Source organism: Dromaius novaehollandiae, chromosome 2, assembly GCF_036370855.1.
Source record: "Dromaius novaehollandiae isolate bDroNov1 chromosome 2, bDroNov1.hap1, whole genome shotgun sequence".
In the NCBI taxonomy this organism is placed as follows: domain Eukaryota; kingdom Metazoa; phylum Chordata; class Aves; order Casuariiformes; family Dromaiidae; genus Dromaius; species Dromaius novaehollandiae.
Window position 1 is genome coordinate 70,656,427 of NC_088099.1, and position 20,679 is coordinate 70,677,105.

The following is a 20,679-nucleotide window of genomic DNA, read 5'->3' on the forward strand; positions in this document are numbered from 1 at the left end:
CTTTTCTGCAAGCTGATCTGCCCAAAACTCAACCACTGTTTTTTTTAGGGTTTCAGCTGAATCAGCTCCCTGAATGGGCTAGTCATCTGAGTGCATTAGTGCCAGTGCAAGGACAGAGAGGAGGAATGTACCATCAGTTCTGCATTGAGCCCAAATTAGAGCAGCTGAAACTCCCATTGGACCCATCTGCAGTGGTTCAATCGTTCACTTGGGTAACCAGTCGTGTACATACAATACCCTTTCAAGTGGAGTACAGACAGGTCTTACTCTTCAACAATGCCCTAATCACTAAGACATGGCATGTTTGGAGAAAGGGGAGTGGAAAAAATCTTAATCTCTCCTCTTTACAGTATTTCCTTGTCTAAATAATCAAATATTTTATATATATACATATATTTTTAAAGGTCAAATATTTATAAAAACCCAATAGTTCCAGTCTCCAGGTAAGCACCCTCTGAGGAACTGAGTCATTGTCACTTGCTTACTCCTTTTTGTAGTGACTTCAGACAAAGTGAAACTACTGACTGGGAACTGGAGAAACCAGGAAAGCAGTGCCTCTACATGTAACACAAGCTAATGACTAGGATGCTCTTCACTGAAGTAGAAATCTCTAGCTCAAATCCCCCATGCACATATTAGAGCAGGTGGTTATATAAAAAGCCTCTCATCTTTCTAAACAGTGCAAATGTAACAACTGCTTGGTTTAGCACCTGAATCCAACAAACAATACGTTATTTGTGAAATCATGGTTGTGATAGGGGTCAGAGGGGAAAAAATGTTTATTGTAACTTGCAACAAAATTAATGGTGAGACTTTTTTCTTAAATTGCCTCTCCTTTCCTCTGTGCTCCTGCTTTAATGGCCTAATAGTCAAAGCTAACCATCCTGAAGGCAACAAAATTAGAAGATTAAAAAAATCAATACTCCTTAAAAGATAAAAGCCTATCTTTATGTTGAGAACCACTGCAAATACTTCCAAGGAATAGTAAGAAAACGAGTATCCAAACTAAAAAGAGCAATAGGGAACCTAGTTCTCTTTAGAAAAGATGGTGAAAAAAGTAGAAGAACATCCCATTATTGCCAGGGAGGATACTGAAAAAAGTGATATCCAGCTGGTTCCCAGCAGCAGCAGCAGGAAGATGTACGACGCTTTCAGATCCTTTCTTCAGTGTCCTGTAATTATTAAATTGTGTAGATATAGAAGAAGGTCTAGACTGATTTCTGCCATCTCTAGTATACAGAAGGTAAGAGGAAAGAGGTAAGAAGCCAACTCACATAAATGGAAAGACTTCCACTGACTGCGATGGCCTTTGGGTTAAACTCCAAACATTGTTTATAGATGCAAAAAATGTCATTTATTTGGTAGGTCACTTTGTAAATTTAGGTCTATACTGTGTAATGTAATGTTTATCATTTGTTGCATTTTGTTATACTAATGAAATATTTCCCAGGTAGTGTGTAACCTACCCAAATAAAGTAATGGCCTTTGTATATTCTGTGTCCCCTGTGTGCCCTGCTCTCAAAGGGTGAAATCAGGATTAGACATCCAGAATGATTGCCTGTGACTCTTCATGTACAGGCAGAGCTACTCAGAATAGCTGTGCACTAGTGCTCACAAGAGAATGGGCTCAGATGTCTCTGCTAAATTACATTACTAGAACTTAGGACCATACAACAGAAACTGATAGAGTAATTGGTGTTTATTCTCAACAAAATTATAGTGAAGAAAATCAATTACTAGTTCTGGGGCATTCATTGTGATCCAAATTGATTTTTTGTTACTTCCTACAGAAAAATCAGAATAAAGAAAAACCTTATTGAACAAATGCAGATTCTAGGAAATAATTCAATAAAAGCCATGTTTCAGGTGCATGTGCATCTGCTGTAAATATCAATATAGGGCCAAATTCTTTTGGCTTTATCTAAGTGAAGCCAAATGAAGTTAAGTTGTTTGGGCTATTTATCTCCGATTTACATCAGAATATTTAATAAATGCAAAGCATAACCCGATTTGAATCAGCCATTCCTACTGGGAGCTGTGAAACATGAAAAAAAAGTGAGAATTCAGTTCTTTGAGGGAAGAAAAAGAAAACCTTATTTTGTGATTGGGAAATTATATTCTTTCAAACTGAATATCATGCCATTTCAAATGATGTAAGGTGGTGTATGGTTTGAAGTGTGTGCTCTTCCGTTTCATTGCATGGCGCACTTTAAAATGGCATCAAGTGAGTCTGTTTACTTCACATTTGTCCTCTTTCCCCTACCTTTTTTTTGCATAATATATTCTTAAGTAATAAGAAGCAGCACTGCAGCTGCAATTTAATGGGAAACACAAATGTTTATTGAACCAGATACCTATTATTAATTTAACAACTGAAGACAAACGCTCCTGGCAATGAGCGCAATAATTCTGTTTCCCTGATTACTTAAGGTTTGCCATTGACTTCTCTCGAAGCTTAATCCAACCCTCAGAAGGGAGAAGTGCTGCTTTTTAACACTTGGAAAGAAAGAAAGAACAACTTCCAACCTAATTCAGTTATCCTGCTTGCATTCCCCTGTCATCCTTTATAGATATGTACATCTCTCATGTGGTTTTAGTAAGAAACAGAAACTATTCTTTTTCCCATCTTTTCCTCATCTTTTAAGATTTAGTTGGAATGGTAAATATGTGTAGTAAAGAGGCTGCAAATATTTTTTTGTGATGAGTTATCAGAGCTCATGGTAAGTGAAGGAAATTTCCATCTTTGTCTTGAAACTGTATTATCCACTTTTTCAAGTGAGCAGTGTACCGTTCAGATTGGGGATCTACATAATGAGGCCTATAAAAACCTGTAAATTTTAACGCTAATCTGGAGAGAGAGGAGTTACACCAGAGATTAATTTGGCCCAATAAAACTCTAGAGGGCAGTCTTGGTATAGTAAAGGAAATAAATATTTTCTGTCAGTAGAAACCTCAACTAAATGTAGCCAATACAAAATGTTATAATGTTGTTAAAAAGCAACTATTTTTAAAGAAGACTTGAACAAAGTTTTTAAAATTTATTTCAAGTATGAATACCATGTGATGTATGAGATAATAATTCCCAATAATATAATATAATTTCAAAATTCAATATATGTTTTCATATTGTTAAGTTGGATATATATAGGATATAATGTATAAGAATCAAAAGCACAAATATTGTTTGCTTGTGGGTTTTTCCTGGTTCAAACAAAAGTCAACCCATATAGTGCATTCGCATCAGCCATTTAAAACCCTACCATATGTCCACCAAAAGTCCTTTACATAAAGAGAGTAGAATAAAATCCAATATACAGTGCAGATGCAAATTTAATGTCAGTTTTACAAAGATGTGTTTTACTTTATAAGTAATTAATCTTTATACACAAGTTTTGACTATTGTCGGCAGAAATCAAAATTGCGTGCCTCATAAATGTTTAATTGAGTAATTCTTAGATTAAAAAAGTGCATTAGTCACTTTGACTATGTTTAATATTTTACAAGAAGTTGTTCTGCAAGAAAACAAATCATTGGTAATGAAAAACAATGTGCAGCTTGTAAGTACTTACTGTGCAAACTTTCAAAACATGTAACCTTTGTTTCTTTGCAAGCAAACAATATTGCAGGGATGTTTTAAAATAGGAACTTAGGTTCTGTATAACACTTTCCTCTGTATACTTCAAAACATTTAGACGGGAACAGAGAGTCTTTATTCCCATTTTAGAGATTGGGCATTGCTTTTTTCGCTACAGCAGTCATATTGCAAACTAGAAGCTTCTATCAAAATCATATTTGAAACACTTTCAGAAATAGCTGCAGAAACTTATTTTTAAAATAAATAGTAACTCGTATCAACCATGTGTTCCATTTATAAAGACAAATCTGTTAAAAAGTCTTAGCAAGCGCATCAGAGGAGCCCCAGAAAGAGGGCAGCAGAACCGCTCTGGGCACTACTCTGTCCCCCAATCTACTGTCTTTCCTGGCTGCAGAGAAAATTAGATCAAAAGTGAATGGAAGGGAGAGGGGAGGAAGAAGGTTTGTGCTATAAAACCCAGAGCAGAAGTAGTCAGTATAATGAGGTTAGTCAAATGACCTTAACTTGGCCATTTATGGCGATGTACATGAACAAGATGAAACGATTCGAAATGGTGTTAGAGTACAAGCCACGCTGCAATCCTGTAGTCTTCTCTCCAGCTGTCTGTCCTTCTCAAAGTAGTTATGCTTCAGAGATGCCTCTGTCTTTGATTTTAAAGATTTCCAGGAGCCAAGAGTTTTACTTCTGCCCATTCCCCAAGCTGGAAGGACTTTTTTGCTTCAGCTCTGCTTTTTCATGTTCATGCTTGAGCAGGACGGTAGAACTACCTGCCTCTCTGCCCAGCTCACATGAGAGTTGTCAGGTGTGGTTTCAGGGCCTCCCTACAGACTGGATTTGGTAGCAAAAAGCATAGTTGCATACATTTAAAGCACAGACAGACAAAAAGAAGCCACATTTAAGAAAAATTATCAACTAGATTCTGATCTCTTTTTATCTGGTAAGTAGGGCTTTGATCCAGTATGGGAAGGTGGGTTCAGTTCCCTCTCTGGCCCAGGAGGCTTTAAACCAACCAAAATTTATCATTCTCAGTCTTAAAATATGGACTTAGAAATATAGACTATTATTGCTTGTTACAGACTTCCTCTTGAAATTCATGTCAAAAGGAACTGACCTACCATAGACAAAATCACTTGGGCTAGCAGAGCTGAGAGGAGAGGACAACATAGGGCAAGGAAGGGAGGGAAGAGCCCAAACCCAGTACTGCCACCAAACACTCCCCACTGTGGAATCACAGCAGAAGAGTGATTCTGTCTCACCTGGAATTTGCTTGGATTTTGTTGCTTCTCATCAGACCTGGCTGGAGGGTTCTCGGTTAGAAGGTGCCAGTTGTCCCCAACCGTGTCAGCTGGTATATTAAGACATACTACCTTTCTTCACCAGTCTTGCTGGTAGATCAACAACTTAATCACCTGAGGTATATATGTACTTTGCCTTGGATATGCATATAACAATGAAGTCCATAAGAATGAGCCAAATGCATCCTCAGTTCTTGTCCTTGTAAGTGTTCAGTAGGACATACTAATCTCCAAACTTTAACATTTTCAGTCATGGAAAATTGCAGGCCTCCAGGTGCCAGATATTCCTGCAGATGGGAAATGAAATGCCTAAATCCTAATCCTTCACAGCTTGTACCTCTGTAGGTATTCTCCCACTAGCTGTCAAAAGGGGCAGAGCTTACTCATTTTTGCCTGAAACACAGAATGCAACCATACTGAAGAGACAGTTACTCTGATCTTGAACAGAGAGATCTACTTCTTTTTATATATAAATGAAATTTACATATAAATTTACTCACTGAATTTAAGGAGGCTGCAATATTGAGACCATCCTCCAGTTAAGGGCACGTACACCCCAAAACACTGAGTTCTGCATTATCAAAACAGTAACTCCATGGTTCAAAAAAAGTATACTGCTAAGTCTAACAACTGAAGTTTCCTCAAACATCCATTCTGTAAAATCAGTGTGCCCTAAAAGATAGGTCAGACCCTGCCTTTCTCTAATGTCAAAGACAGTTCATCAAAGCCCAGTGTTTGCTGCAGTCGCAGCTATTTCTGCAGTGGATTGGCTCAGAAGGCAGCCCTTCCACAATCACTGGCAGCGTCTTCAAGTAAGGACAAGGAAAACTTTATAGCTGCACATCTGAGGTACTGAAAGTTGCTTGTGCACACTATATGAGTACACCGAATAATTCTAACTGCAGGTGTGATTGCATCAGCCTATCCAAGAATTTCAGTAGGGATAAATTCGATCTCCAACTTTTCTCCTAGTCGTTATATGAAAATCACATGAATAGAGATGTAAACACAGTAGACTGTCTCATCTGCTGTACATGTCTAATTCGCTAGGAAAGGGAAACCTGCTTCTTCTCCTTTCAGGAAGGAAGAGAAAGGTTTTAGAGATCTAGGTCCTGAGTGAGAAATGGAAACAATACACCATGCCCATGACTTCTGATATACACAAACTCACATATGAACGTGGGCTGAAAAAATGGGTGCTTCTAGTAAAGGTCATTTACACAGCCAGGTATGCTGAGAGCTTGTGCTCCAAAGCATCCTCAGAGAGTGTTTCAGGGGAATATTTCACCCTTGGGGTGAAACACTACTCACAGCAATGACTCCAGTGTTTCGCCTTTTAAGTGGAAGAGTGAAGTCTGAAGATATTCCAGTATGAATTGAAAGAGATGTAAATCACTGTCAAATTAACAAGGTTGACAAAGTGGTTCAGAAATTCAGCACTTCTCTCTGAAAGTGCAAAAATGTAGCACAGAAAATACAAATTAAATCTGCAGGACTTCTCTTAAGGGTCATTGATCTTCATCCTATAGTAAAACAGCAAGCTCTGCCCAGAGCATGTTTACAAAAACTGCAAATACACATTAATTTTAATGTGTTTTCTAAATTGTAGAAAACCTCACAAATATGTAGATATACTTTTCCTTTAAGATAATGGGACAAGGACACCTGACAGCCATTAAAGGAGTGATTGTGCTTGGACAACTACAAGATGCTGGATCTGAAATGCAAGGGTTATCACTTGGAATAAAGTTAATAGCCCTCTAGCTATTCTCTGTACGAGGGAAACCTTAGTTGAAAGAGGGCTATGGAATAATATTTTCGAGTATAAAGGAACTGTCTCAGATAATGATTCATTGGGAAGGAGTGGCAATTCTTCTATCAAGAACATGCTGGAGGATTAGGTGTCTTTCTCTTCCTTGTCAGGATGGAAGATTATTTGCGGTTAAAAAGATTTGAGTGCTAGCATGGTCAGCATTATTACTTTTGTTAATCTTGATGTGGCTCAATGTTTCTTATTTAATGCTTGTTATTTGTATACCTTTATGCTATGTAAAAAATAGCTGCTGCCTTAACTTCCAATTATGGCGTATGGCTGAGATAATGTGAATGGGACTGTGGGAGTATGCCAGTATACTGATGAATTCTTTCTTTCTGCCTTCTCCTGTTAAGCAGTTGTCATCTTGTTTATTCTCTAAAATTACTAATTGCCGTACTGCAATCACATGAAAGCAAAACCAAAACACTACCCAAGCACTTCCACAAATTATTCTGCTAATGTATTCAACAGATACCTGAATTAGGGCTCAAGATATTTTAGAGTTTGAAAGTTTGGTCATCTACAATTTGCTTTCTATAAACTCACAGAGTCACAGAAGAGTTGGAGTAGGAAGGGACCTCTGGACAATGAGTTCTCCAACCCCCCTGCTCAAGCAGAGTCATCTATAGCAGGCTGCCCAGGGTTGTGTCCAGTCAGGTTCTGGACATCTGTCTCCAAGGGTGGAGACTCCACGGCCTCTCTGGGCAACCTGTTCCAGTGCTCAGTCACCCTCACAGTAAAACAGGTTTTCCTCATGTTCAGATGGAACTTCCTGTGTTTGTGCCTGTCGCCTCTCGTCCTGTCACTGGGCACCACTGGAAAGAGTCTGGCCCCGTCCTCTTTACACCCTCCCTTCAGATACTTATACACAGTGATAAGATCCCCCTCAGTCTTCTCTTCTCCAGGCTGAATAGGCCCCACTTTCTCAGCCTTCCCTCATAGGAGACGTGCTCCAGTCCCTTCAGCATCTTAGTAGCCCTCCACTGGACTCATTCCAATAGCTTCATGTCTCTCTGGTACCAGGGAGCCCAGCACTGGACACAGCACTCCAGACGTGGCCTCACCAGGGCTGAGTAGAGGGGGAGGATCACCTCCCTCAACCTGCTGGCAATGTTCTGCCTAATGCAGCCCGGGATACCATTGGCCTTCTTGGCCACAAGGGCACACTGCTGGCTCATGGTCCACTTGTTGTCCACCAGGACCCGCAGGTCCTTCTCAGCAGAGCTGCTGTCCAGCAGGTCAGCCCGCAGCCTGTACTGGAGCCTGGGGTTATTCCTGCCTAGGTGCAGGACTCTGCACTTGCCTTTGTTGAACTTCATGAGGTTGCCCTCTGTCCATCTCTCCAGCCTGTCGAGGTCCCTCTGTTATAACAAGGCTCAGCCTTTATATTCAGGGGAAGCAACTCTTATTTTGTCATCAAAATGGGTGATATAGTCCCTGTCAAAGTGAACTAAGATATCTGCAGAGCAGGCAGTGAGGTATCCCATACAAAACAATTGATGTGTGAAGAAATTCTATTGATAAATTCTATTTTTGTAAGTGCAGTCTAATTATAAATAACAAGTTCCTTCAGTTTCTTAGCTGCTGTCCCAAAATAATGGAGAACCTTTGTCAACTTAAATAATCTTCATTCTCTCTGTTGTGCTCAAGAATTTCCAACCATGTGTGAAGGAAAGGAAAGTGTGCTAAAAAACAGAATTGTGGCTTTAAAATATCAATATATTGTATACCGGAGATTTGATCTAGGAATTTTTAAAAGTATATATAAATATATATGTATAAATTTATAAATTTTTTGAACCTGCCCAGAAATCAGCTTTGTTCATTGACAAATATATCAGATTTTCATGAACATTCAAAAGAGATTGCTGAAATATAAGAAAGACACTTGAGAGTATTCCTCATGACAGTGCAAAAGAAAAGCTGGCAGCTCGGAATACCCAGCAATTGGCACTTCAACCCTAATGACTGTAAGTGGGAGCACAACCTGTTTGATATTCCATTAAATCAAACAAGGAGTAGCTGGTATGTTAATGAGGCCAACTATTATAGACAGAAAAATCTCTGCTTTCCTCTTTGCTTTTTTTGATTACTATTGTGGGATCCTGATTAGGGAGAACATGTGTGCTTCTTTATGCTCTATCTTGGAACCATCAGTAAGATGTCTTCCTTTAATTCTGAAGCATCAGTCTACAAGGCAAATAAAGATAACATCTACATTTTCTACAGTCTGATTTAAAGCATTTCAACTGACAACTAAGATCTATGTAGCTGGTCGTCTTGCTTTTTCATGTTACTGCACTAAAATTATTTTGTTTAGGTTTTAATGATGATATTTTTAGCTTCACTTCTGATACCCATTTCACTACATGCCAGTAGTATGCTCACTACATGAAGCCATTTCACTACAGCACAGATCCAGATTGGGGAATGTGATCCATTCAGACCTGTACTTACATGGACCACAAGTATTTTGATGACCGGTGCTCCCTCCAGGGTCTTCTTTAATTGACATATCAGAATCATTCGTCATTCGACCTTCTATGCTTTGATCAAAAGAAAGCTGCTCACAGAGTGAATCATGGCTACTTATATGAGCATCTCTTCAGTCTGCAAGGACTCTGACACTAGCTGCTCTTTTAGACCTTTTTAAACCTTTTAAACCTTGGGGTTTCTAAGAGACCTTTCCGGGGTCAACTGCCTTCTATCAGGCAGTTTTTGGAATTCTTTTTCTGTGTCCAGGTCCATTATGAACAACTCAGGCAGGAAATTGAGGGTTTCAAACAACAGTAATTCAATGTGATGAAGTAGAACATTTTGGTATCAAAAACAAGGGCCTGTAAAATCCCTAATAATATGTAGACTTAAACAAAAATTATACAGCTATTCATTTTATCTTTTTTTCCATTTTAATGTATAGATTTTTTTGTTTATTTCAAGGGGAAGGAGTGGGAATTTGGGAGTGAAGAAAGATAATTTCTCATATTTCAACTTCAGGCAAGTGTTGTCCAGATACTTTTTGCCTCAAATGAGTTTTATTTTTCTTCTACAGTCATAAGATTTTAAGTCAATCAAGTTTATGAAGGAAGAGAATTCCACATTAAGAACACTAGTCTTCCTTTTTGCACGAGAAAGGCTTTTAATGCTTGTGTATCGTCGACTATAAAATATGGAGCAAAAGAGTGGGAACATTTAATATACTGGAGCTGAAACTAAAACCTGGACAATGAAGCATGAAATGAAGTATGCTTTGTATCACAAAGAAACAGAATTAACAAATAGGTAAGACAGAGAAAGTATGTTAAAGAATGATCTTTATGAATAGAAAGACACTAGGATGATTGTATCTTGAAGAGGACAAAATTAAAGATAGAATGCATTTGTGAAGAAACAGGTTACAGCACGTATAATCATCAGAACACAAAGATGTATCAAAAAAAAATCTCTCTGTCCTCTGACATATTTTAAAAGTGATACATGACTGGAATGCATGAAGATTACTGAGTGCTTTAGAGATGTATGAATTTAAATTATTATATAGCAATTACAAATTACATTCATTACACTGTATTGTTTGATAGCATCACATACTTGCAACTTTTGAAGGAAGGATGGTCTTTTGTTTCCAGTGACAAGCTTTTCTTAAGAGGAAACCATAACAACAAGAGAAACATAAAGAGACTCTATAACCTTGTAATCACACATGTCATACACAATGTACTATTTTCCCTCTTTAAAGCAGAAACGCTCAGAAATAATATATAGTAGATGCTTCAAATTATGTTTTCTGTGACAGAAGTTAATTCTAAAGTAACTATTCCCTGAAAGAGAAACAGAGAAAACATTTTTACATGTCTATTATTTGTCCTTAGAGGACACAAAACAAATATGTTTTTTAAAGCTTGACACTGGTATTATTCTGTGTGGCCTCCGGCTAAATGCTTTTTCCAGTTTGTAGAATTGAAGGGATAAGAAAATAGCTTTGCATTAAGAGGAACACATTGTACAGGTTAATCATAACCATGCAGAAATCAAAATGCTGCCAACAAAATAATGGCGTACCAGTGCCAAGGGAGTCACTGGGATGACTGTGAGGGAAGCTGTGAGATAATAACCGCTCCTTTGCATGTGGGGAAGTATTTCAGGCATGGGCTTATAATTTAATTATTGATGTGGCTGAAACAGAAGTTTTTACTACTGTCGACAATAGCAAATACTCGTAAAAATTTAATTGGCTAAAAGTTAATTTCAGTGTTCCTCAATCATGAAATGCATTAATTGAGAAGAGATTTTTTTTAAAGGATTTTTAAATTTTAAAAGGAAATAAAGCAGAAAAGCAGAATCAGGCAGGGGAATTTAACAAACGTAAAAATGTTGACAGAAGTGAGAGTCATTGCTTAGTCAATATTGTATCAATTAACCAAATTAACTGTAGTCCCTGCAGAGAACTAAGTAGAATGGCATAATTTCTAGTTTGTCTGACTCAGTCACATTATACATTATGTGTGTACATTAGTGTATACAAATCAGACAAACTAAAAGGCAGTGCCATATATAATGTGGAAAAATTAGACAAAACAGTGGTTGTAAGGTTTTGAAATGTTCTAAAATCGTTAAATATTAAATTCATCTCGTGTTATACTGGTAACAGTTGCTACTTTTGCAGGAGAGTGGCTAGTCTGCTTCCAGCAATGAGCTTTCCTTAGGCAGTGCCATAAGAACATTAGAAACACTGTTTGCACGTATCACAATCAAATAGCATCATAAGCCATTGGTAGAAGTATTTATGGATTGTCATTTAACTAATAGAAATGTAACTACAGAAAATAAGAAAAATGAACATGAACAAACTCTTTGTTATGATGTGTGACATCAGGCTGAGACTGACTATAACCGCAACTATAATCTTTTTAGGTAATATTCAGAGCAAGTTTTTAATTCAGTTGAGCAGCAAAGCTGAGCCATATTCCAATAAGAATTGAAATGGAAAACTACATATGTTATTGGGGGGAGAGTTTGTAAAATATTTTCTTTTCACCTCCTGAGTTTATTTTTATATTTTTAGCTCTGAGCATGTAACATCTCTATATTTCTGAGAAGCTGTTGTAAAGACTGTGTTTAGAGGGGACAACATAAAAGATAACAACATGCAATTTTATCACTGGAGTAACAAACTCACAGAAACGCCCACTGTAACGGGAAGGCCACCCACCGTCCTAATTCCTCATATAAGAAACTGTGTTGTGAAGCTTCTTTTAACACTGGTATGGAAACCATTGAGGAGCATAAGAGAAAGCGTTCAAAGCACTGTTAGATTCATGATGACTCTCACATTTGCTGTTTCTTGACAGCAATTCAACACTTCAGTGAGCAATGTTGCTGGCATACAGCCACATTTGGTATTGTGTCACTACCGTTTATCAGATATGCTAGCATCCGACTGAAAAAACTTATAAAATTGATTATATTTAGTTATTGCAATATTAATGGGGATAGATAGGAGGTGTTTTTTAAAAGCTAACAATTCTATCATTTTCTTACTGAACTTTCTCCTTTAAAAAGAAAATAAAAAATACTATTAGTTGGTAAGTGCCAGCACTTAGGTCTGAGCTATAATTACTCATGAAAAAAGCTGTTTGAGTAAACTGTACAGGAAATAGTCTTAAATCTGTTTCAGCTACAAGGGTTACACAGATAAAGACACCATCTTCTAACGGTGTGTTGGTTTGTGACAACTCTGGACATCCAATAGGTGCTACAAAGTTCCTTCCCTTTTTAGCTTAAATTCATATTAATTACTGCAATGTACTGCAGTAAATTTGCCAGAAGTTCCTAGACCTCACAGGGGGTCAAGTCCAATAGGCTTTCACCCTACCATTCAGGCACTTGCACATATATTCATTCGTAAAACAGTTAAAAAAATCAAACAATCTAACAAAATAAAAGAGTAGAAAAGTCAGTAGAAAATCTTGTATTTGTATAGTTAAGCCAATATAAATAAAGCAATCAATATCACTATAACTAGATCTAATCAACAATATTAACCCTTGAAAATAAACTACATATAGTGCGAAGTTTGGATTTTTTAGGGGCAATTTTTTCTACTGTTCTGATGAAAAAAAGAAATGATCAAGGTTACATTATGCAGCCAGTGGAAAAAGTGTTACACAGTATGCATTGCTGTTTAAATGAGACTGGATTACTTATTAAAAGAAAAGTCTTTTGAAGGAGCTTATTTGTACAGAAGCTGAAGATTTGGTCTGGAAAGGCTGCTGCATGGGTTAATGTATTCACCTATAAATAAAAGCGGTGACAGCTCTCCTGTCAGTACATGCTGATGGACGGTTCTTTTTTCCACCATTACAGCCTTGCGAATGTGGGAAAATTAATTTAAGTGGTAGTTAATTTCTAATGAATTCCATTCAAGCGGTTAATATGGTCCCTTGATGTTATGGTAACCTTCCTGGATCATTGCATTATGTAAATAAATTCTACTTTATGCTGTTTTATTAAAAAGAAAGAAGATTGGTGATTCCGGTCAAATCTTTCATATACACAAACACGCAGAAAATATTCTTAAGATATCACTAAAAATAGACTGTTTCAGAGGAATGCATTGAATTTCCTACAAAGCAAAAATTTATCTTTATAAGACACCGACTTTTTATATAATTTTGGCAGGATCATCTACTATGTGGAGATGAGAATTGGAAGACTTTAGGAAAGGAAACTCTCTTCCTTCAAATTTGTATTACAAATGTAGTTTGGGTGTCCTTAAGGGTCTCCCCCTCTCTTAGATCAGCTGTTTTGTGCAGGCATGAATCACTGGGCAGATTTCACAGTTCCCATCTGCCTTGTCCCCTGTCGTGGGGCAGGAGCTCTAGCAGCACCCTGCTCTGCAGAAGACATACGCATTGCACCTTACACTTTCACAGCTGCCTGTTGAAGCCGTTCAGACTCATCCCACTCATATCAACGGGGTTTAGATTGGGCCTTCGCTACATCACTGAAATTCTAAAATCTTAATAAAATACACTATGCAATATTTCTTTTCTACTATTAAATATTGCAGTAACCAAAGTCATGCACCTTTCTGATAGGCAATAAAGTTTTTTTTTTACTAGGTCATAAATATTACTTGAAGGATACAAAAATGCCTGCTTAAGTGGGGTGATTTATATGATTGTATAAGCTGGGTGGCTAAGAAAAGCCTGGAGTTTTTGCCAACCCAGCTAGCATGTGTTGGAACTACACTACTCTTTTCTTTACCAGGCATTGGACACGTATTGGCTAACATTTCAAAGACACATTGTTTTTCCTTGTGAAAACATGCCCCCTTATATATTTCTAAATTTAGAAGATTTAAAAAACCCCCAGCAAAATAGCCTTCACTCTTATTTACTGTTTCTAAGAAAAAAAAAGTTTTTGATCAGCCTTTCAGTAGCCTTATTTATGCATACTGCCTGATGACAGACAACAACTAGTAAGTTGGGATAACTGTTACAACAGCTGCTCCAGATAATTTATGACCATATATCCTAAAAGAGCTGGCTCAGGATATTTTTGGTCTACTGATTTTATATATATATTTTTAAAAGTATTGAAACAGCAGCTATTGAAACTAAGTACTACAAGCTTGTAAGCTAAATTCAACAGGAGGTTTTTGACATGGAGAAAAAGGATAAGTAATGACATGAAAATAAAATGATAAAATGAAACATGGCATGATGTATGTGCATTATGTCAAACTAAAATATCTTTCTTTGGAATTTCTAAAAGAGGAAAATACAGTAGATCTATTCTATCTGGACTTCAGTAAAACATGTGGCACTTCATCTATGAAGTTATTAGAACTGGAGAAAATGAGGATTAGCACAAGACTTTTAAGCTGATAAGGAAGTGACTAAGAGCAAGATGTTGGAGGGTTATGTCAAAGGGAGAGCTTTCAATGGGAAGAGAAGCTTGTGGTGTGTCCCTTCTCACCTAGCACAAAGAGTGGGACTGTTTTAATAAAGTGAATAGGCAATGTACAATTAGGAAACTAATATGCAGGGAATTGAAATATTGTACAAGAAGAATAAAATCACCCAAGAACCAAAGCTGGCTCCTTGCAGGACAAAAACCTGGGTGTACTAGTACCTCAAGGAAAGATGCAGAGCCCCCAGTGTAAGCTGCCCATTGGTTGGTCAAAGGCAGTCCTAAAATATGTAGGGTGAGGTGTATTTCCAAAAAACACAAAGGGAGATACTCATCTGTCACACTGGCAAAACCTGAAATATTTGGGAGGCCAGAATTACATAAAATATTTCAGGAAAGATTAACTCAAAAGATGTATGTTGTAGTCAGTAACATCTAAGAAAGTATGAAGGGCAATGTTTTGGGGTCTTTAATTAGACCAATTAAGACAGTTGAAAAAAGCTGGTAGGCTTTGGGCATACATGAGAATGACTTGTATACCCAAAGTTTTTCTATCTTTTCTAACTATATCAGTGATCTAATAAAATATATTACCTCTCCTTACAAGCCTTATCTCACAAATTCAAAAGTTACCTAAAAAGCCTATCAGGCTGATGAGAGGAGCAGAAAGTCTGTTTTATGAGAAAAGACTAGCATGACTTATTTAGCCTAGGAAAACAACGATTGAGAAAAAACATGATTGCTGCCTAGAAATATACATCAAAAGGGCAAACACCACAGGAAGAGAAGTGCTATTTAAAATGAAAGATAATGTAGGCATAAGTATAAACAAGTCCTGAAAAAAATTAGTGGGGAGTAAGGAGAAGATTAGGGAGAGGAGTGAAATTCTAGAGTATCTTTCCAAGAGTGGTAGTAGCAGCAGGAGCTTTAATTTTCAATGCAGAACTTAATAAAAGAATCATATTGTCATTGCCAGAATAGCAGCGAGTTGGAGTTTACGTATGTATTGTCTTTATGACAGTGATTCCCAATCTCCTGGCCAATTGGTCTGAAGCAGCTTGTGTCCATACTACTCATAGGTAGCATCTTTTAAAGTGTCAGGAGACACAGCAACCACATAACATTTGAGGATATTCCAAATTCAGTGCTTTGCAAAGGCCCTAACACTGATAGCTTCTTTCTTGGCCCCTACCAATAGCCCTAACACCACAGCTCTTTAACAGCTCTCCTGGTGCTCATGCCATACCCAATCTTTGCCTAATCCATGCTTAGCACCTGACGGTGCCATCTCTCACCATGAGTCTTGATATGGGCTATTTTTAGCTTTTCTGCTCTTTACTTTTTCAAGCAGTATTAAGGGACGCATCCAAAATTCAGCGTGGAGCTGCCCCACCATGCCCCCAGAGGCAAGAAAGACTCATCCATCTCAACTTCCTTGTCTTCCACATCTGGTATAGCTAAGCATACTGCCAAGTAGGCCTATTTTCTCTCCTGACCCCTCTTTGACCGTAAGCGTTATAAATCTTGTTAAGTTCCTTAAAAACTAACATGGCTTCACAATGTGCCCAAGAAAATGAGAAAAGTGATTTGCAGCTCCCCAAGTTTGTGCTTGAATTGCATGATGCTGAGGGTGCATGCCGAGTGCAGAAGGGCACATTATAAGGTTACGTGAGACTGCAAGACCTGTTGGAATAGTACTGGAGAACTGGAACGGGCTGGAGGAGCAAGATCTAGCATGGTTCCAACCAAACTACATATCAGAACAGGCTGGAGTAGTCTAGCCACTCACCTGTTTCTGGGTTTTGTCTGGTGAACAAAAGGATCCCAGAAGCTGTCCATCTTGTGTTCAGTGTGGATGACCAAGGGAACAAGATGCAAGAACAAAACCAGTGATTCAAACTGATTTATGAGATGTCTTACCTTCCAAAACTCTAAAAAACTCCCCACTGATATACGTGCATGAATTAAGAACTGCCTAAATGACAGGTGTCCTAATGTAACTGCTAATGGAGAACCAACGTAAAATTTGAATGTTTTGCATTGTGGTTCCAGAGGTATTAGGACTAGTGATACTCTGTTTTTATTAGTGAACTAGGAGTAATATACATCAAACACAGGTAATACAAAAATGAACAAAGGGTTCATAATGATAGGAAAGTCACAGAGAGTGTTTATGCTGCTCAACACACTGGTCCTGCTCAAAAACAAAAAAACAAAAAAACACTATTTTGTTACATTCAAGCACAAAGTTGTACATCTCAGCAATCAGAAATTGCAGCTATACCTGCAGAAGAGTGGGTTGCTTGGGATGCATGTGTAAAGCATTTACTGGTTGTAGAAAACTGACAACACACATGAACTGTTAATGCAAAGCTGTAGCAATAATGTGATCAAGTGAAGAAGTGGACAACTGGTGAGCGTAAAACTCGGGAGCATTAACCTCAGTTTTCAGCATTATTAAGGTTGATACTGCAATATAGTTCCTGTGTCCATATTTTTTAAAATTCTACTCCTACAGGCAAAAAAAGCCCTGACCTGGAGAGCAGAAGAGAGTGGACAGACAAGGGCATGATCCAGCACAAGTTTGGTGAGGTAAGCCATCCCAGCTCATAAGAAAACCCAGCCTTTTCTCAAGCTCAGGGACCATCACACTCAGCCCACTCTGGCTTAAGTTACTAGTACAGATTCTAAGATCTAATTTAACAACCTGATGAGCTCTGATGGAATGAATATAAGTATTTAAATGGATAGCTAGTCTTATTAAAGTGAATGGAACTACTTTATCCTTAATTTGTACCTTAAAAGTCAATTGATAGTTTTCATCAGCATATACAAAGGTGTATCTGCCCTTGCTGATTCAGAACATTAGGATATGGTGACAGTGAGACTATATCTAAACTACCTTTGGTTCTGAAACCTGTCTCAGATCAAATGCATGGAGCTCACTGAAAACCACAGAATGACCTTGGAATTGCACAGAAGACATTCTGAATGGGGCCTGCAATGGCACTGTTGAGCTCATTTGTATTGTTAAACAAACACCAGAAAGCAGTTTGCTTTTCACCCCTTTTTTCCTCCCATGTTTAACAGTATTTGACAGGGCTCACTGTTTTACTTTTTAGTTTATTTTACCTTCTTTGTTAAACAATTCTTCCAACTTTTAATTTTCCTATGAGCAGTCATAGACTTACTGATATTAAGGATGGAAAATTAATCTATTTCATCTCTCTACAAATGAAGAGAAGTTTCCAATTGTTAATTTTTCAAAGATTATTAGCAATTGCTCTATGGTTTGCTCTCCTATGTGCTTATTTTTATCTTTCTGCTTTGGTATGCGGCATGATAAAGTAATAGGAAAAGCCACGAGTTTTTTCCAGGACGAAAAAATACCTATTATTTTAACTGGGTCTGGGAAACTGGCTCTGGTGGTGTCAGAATCTGGAAAAGTCACCTGTCAGTCAGCTAAGCTCAGTACACCTCCTTCATCCAAGCTGACAGAGTTCCCCAAGTAGTGCAGTTCAGAAAGATTTCTCCCTTACCTGTCATTATTAAAGAGCTGTTGTCCTCAATTCAGCAACCAGTGCAGTAATTCCCATACACACAGCCCCAGACAAAGTCTGACATTCATTAATATACATGAGCTCTAAGATTCATCCTCCAATTGACCTAAATACATATCCACCTGTTGCATATCAGGAACCTGAAAGACAATCTCATTTCCTAGAACAGTTTTGAGGAATTAAGCAAGTTCAGTCAATCATAACTGCAAGTTATTTTCATAACTGTATAATGTGGCCACACTCCTACCCCATCACAGGGATTTGAGAAGGAATGAGGAATTGCTGGAAAGGGTAACCCAGACTTAAAACCAGCAGGAAACTAGAGGCTGAAAATGTAATTGAAACATGAGTCTTACTTCAGTTTTTAGCGCAACGATTCTTATTTCTATGCTATTCTTATGCTATTTGGTTTTATTTTCTCCCTAAGCCATCTCCATTTTTGCTGTGCTTTCCTCGTCATTTCCCTCCAGCGTCTGCCCACACATGCTGTGGAGGAGAGAGAAGTAACACACAAAAACTCCACACAAACAACAATTACAGAATTAATACAGATTGGTATTTTTAGTATTCTAAGACTAAATTTTTAGCCTGGGTACCTTAAGCAGCAGTTATGTACCCTATCCTTTGAAAAAAGCTGTTTAAGTAACACAACATTCAGAAAATCTGTAACAAAGGATGTAAACCCTGAACTACCAACAACTAGGCTACTGCCCCACATTATTTCACCTCCTCATTTTATAGGCACTGTAAGTAAGCCTAAAATAAACATGCAGCTCCACCATCTGTAGTCACATTCATGATTTCACCTAAATTAGAGAAAGCTATAGAATCTGATTTTTTCAAAACATTTTCATAACAAGCTGCAGACATTAATTATAAAAAATTACTTGGAAAGAAGAGTGAGATTCAGTACTCTCACTTAACAGAAGGAGAAATAGAGACAAAGGCAAAATTACTTTTTCAAGATTATACTTGTATTATTGATTTTTCAAGTCAATGGCAGAGTACAATTACATTTCTACCATTCAGAGCCTTCTAGTTTCTAATCCTATGATCCTCTTTCAAAATTCTGTTAACACTACCAAATATCCATTTTCCATAATGGCTGTGAACACTACATTATTTGAAAACTCCACCCCAGGTATCAAACTGACCATTCAGATGACCGATGAAAAATTTACAGCCACATCAAACATCTGAATTCAAATGACTTAAAATCAAGTTTGTGAATGGCAATGCTAAATTCAATGGCTTGAATCATAAAACAATTATTTCCTAATTATAAGATGTTGAAACAGGCTGCTAAATCAGCCTCATTTAAATCCTGAGCTTCAGCATAGTATAAAAGATTGAACTTCAGTCTTGAGCTAAAGGGCGAAATGAAAACATAGTAAGTAGAGTGTGCCCCTCTGTTCTGTCCAGTAATCCTATCCCTAAATTTCACTCCCTGTTGTGCAGTGGGATTAGGCTAGGTTTAACAGACGCGTGCCTGACACGACTACAAAAACAGTTTAAAAACTCCATTAAAGGCAACCATTTCTAGTTACTGCATTTCTATTGGTGTTACGATTAGGTGGAATAGCAAGTACATCAGAACCATCAAGGCTGGCTTCTCAGAAAAACCAGGAGGCTGAGAACACCTCAGAATATACTTGAGCAGGCAATAAATCATTAAATGATAGCTTTACATACTAAAACTTAAAGAATTGTAGATTAAGGCCTCACATTGCTTTACACTAATTAAAATACCACCACTCCTCAAAACCCACAAAAATAAGCAGCGAGATTTATTTAGACTGACATTACCAAAGCTACATGAGGTTATGCCTGCTGTAACTCATTAAATTTTTACCTCATCCACAAACCAAGCCAAAAGCTAGAACATTGTATTTCAGTGTAATGTAACATTTGAGTATCTCCCACTTAAATCCCCACCCGAGTTTGACACTACTGGTTCTGTATTGCAGAGCTTTCAACATCAGTTTTTTAAAGAAAGATTTATGCTACACTGTAATAATACACTATCATCTGTATTAATTTTCCAATTTCCCTTAATCAAGTACAAATGCATCTCCGAGTCTGAAGATTTAACTTCACTCTTACTAACTCAGCAATGAGCTGACTGTGTAAGTAAGGTCCCTGAAGTTGAGGCCTTCCATTTCAGTGCTGACATCTATGGTTTGAAGTGAAGTTACAGCAATCACTCTCAAGAGAGGAGCTTAACTTACACTATTTGAGAGTTAGGTGCCATAATTGTCACCTACACCATTTTCTGGTTTGGGTCCCCAGTGGTCAGGTGCAAGAAGTCAGCTAGCTGCCTTCAGGCCTTCCTGAAAAAGGAATTAGCATAGCTTCACAGACGTAGGAACCGAGAGTCACAGGCTTACACATACACACAAAGACTGAGTTTATTGCTTTTCCTTTCGAGGGCCTCGCAGGAGGTTTCCGGTTCGGCCCACCTCCAGGCACCCGAGGTAAATCGACCAGCAGGTCAAA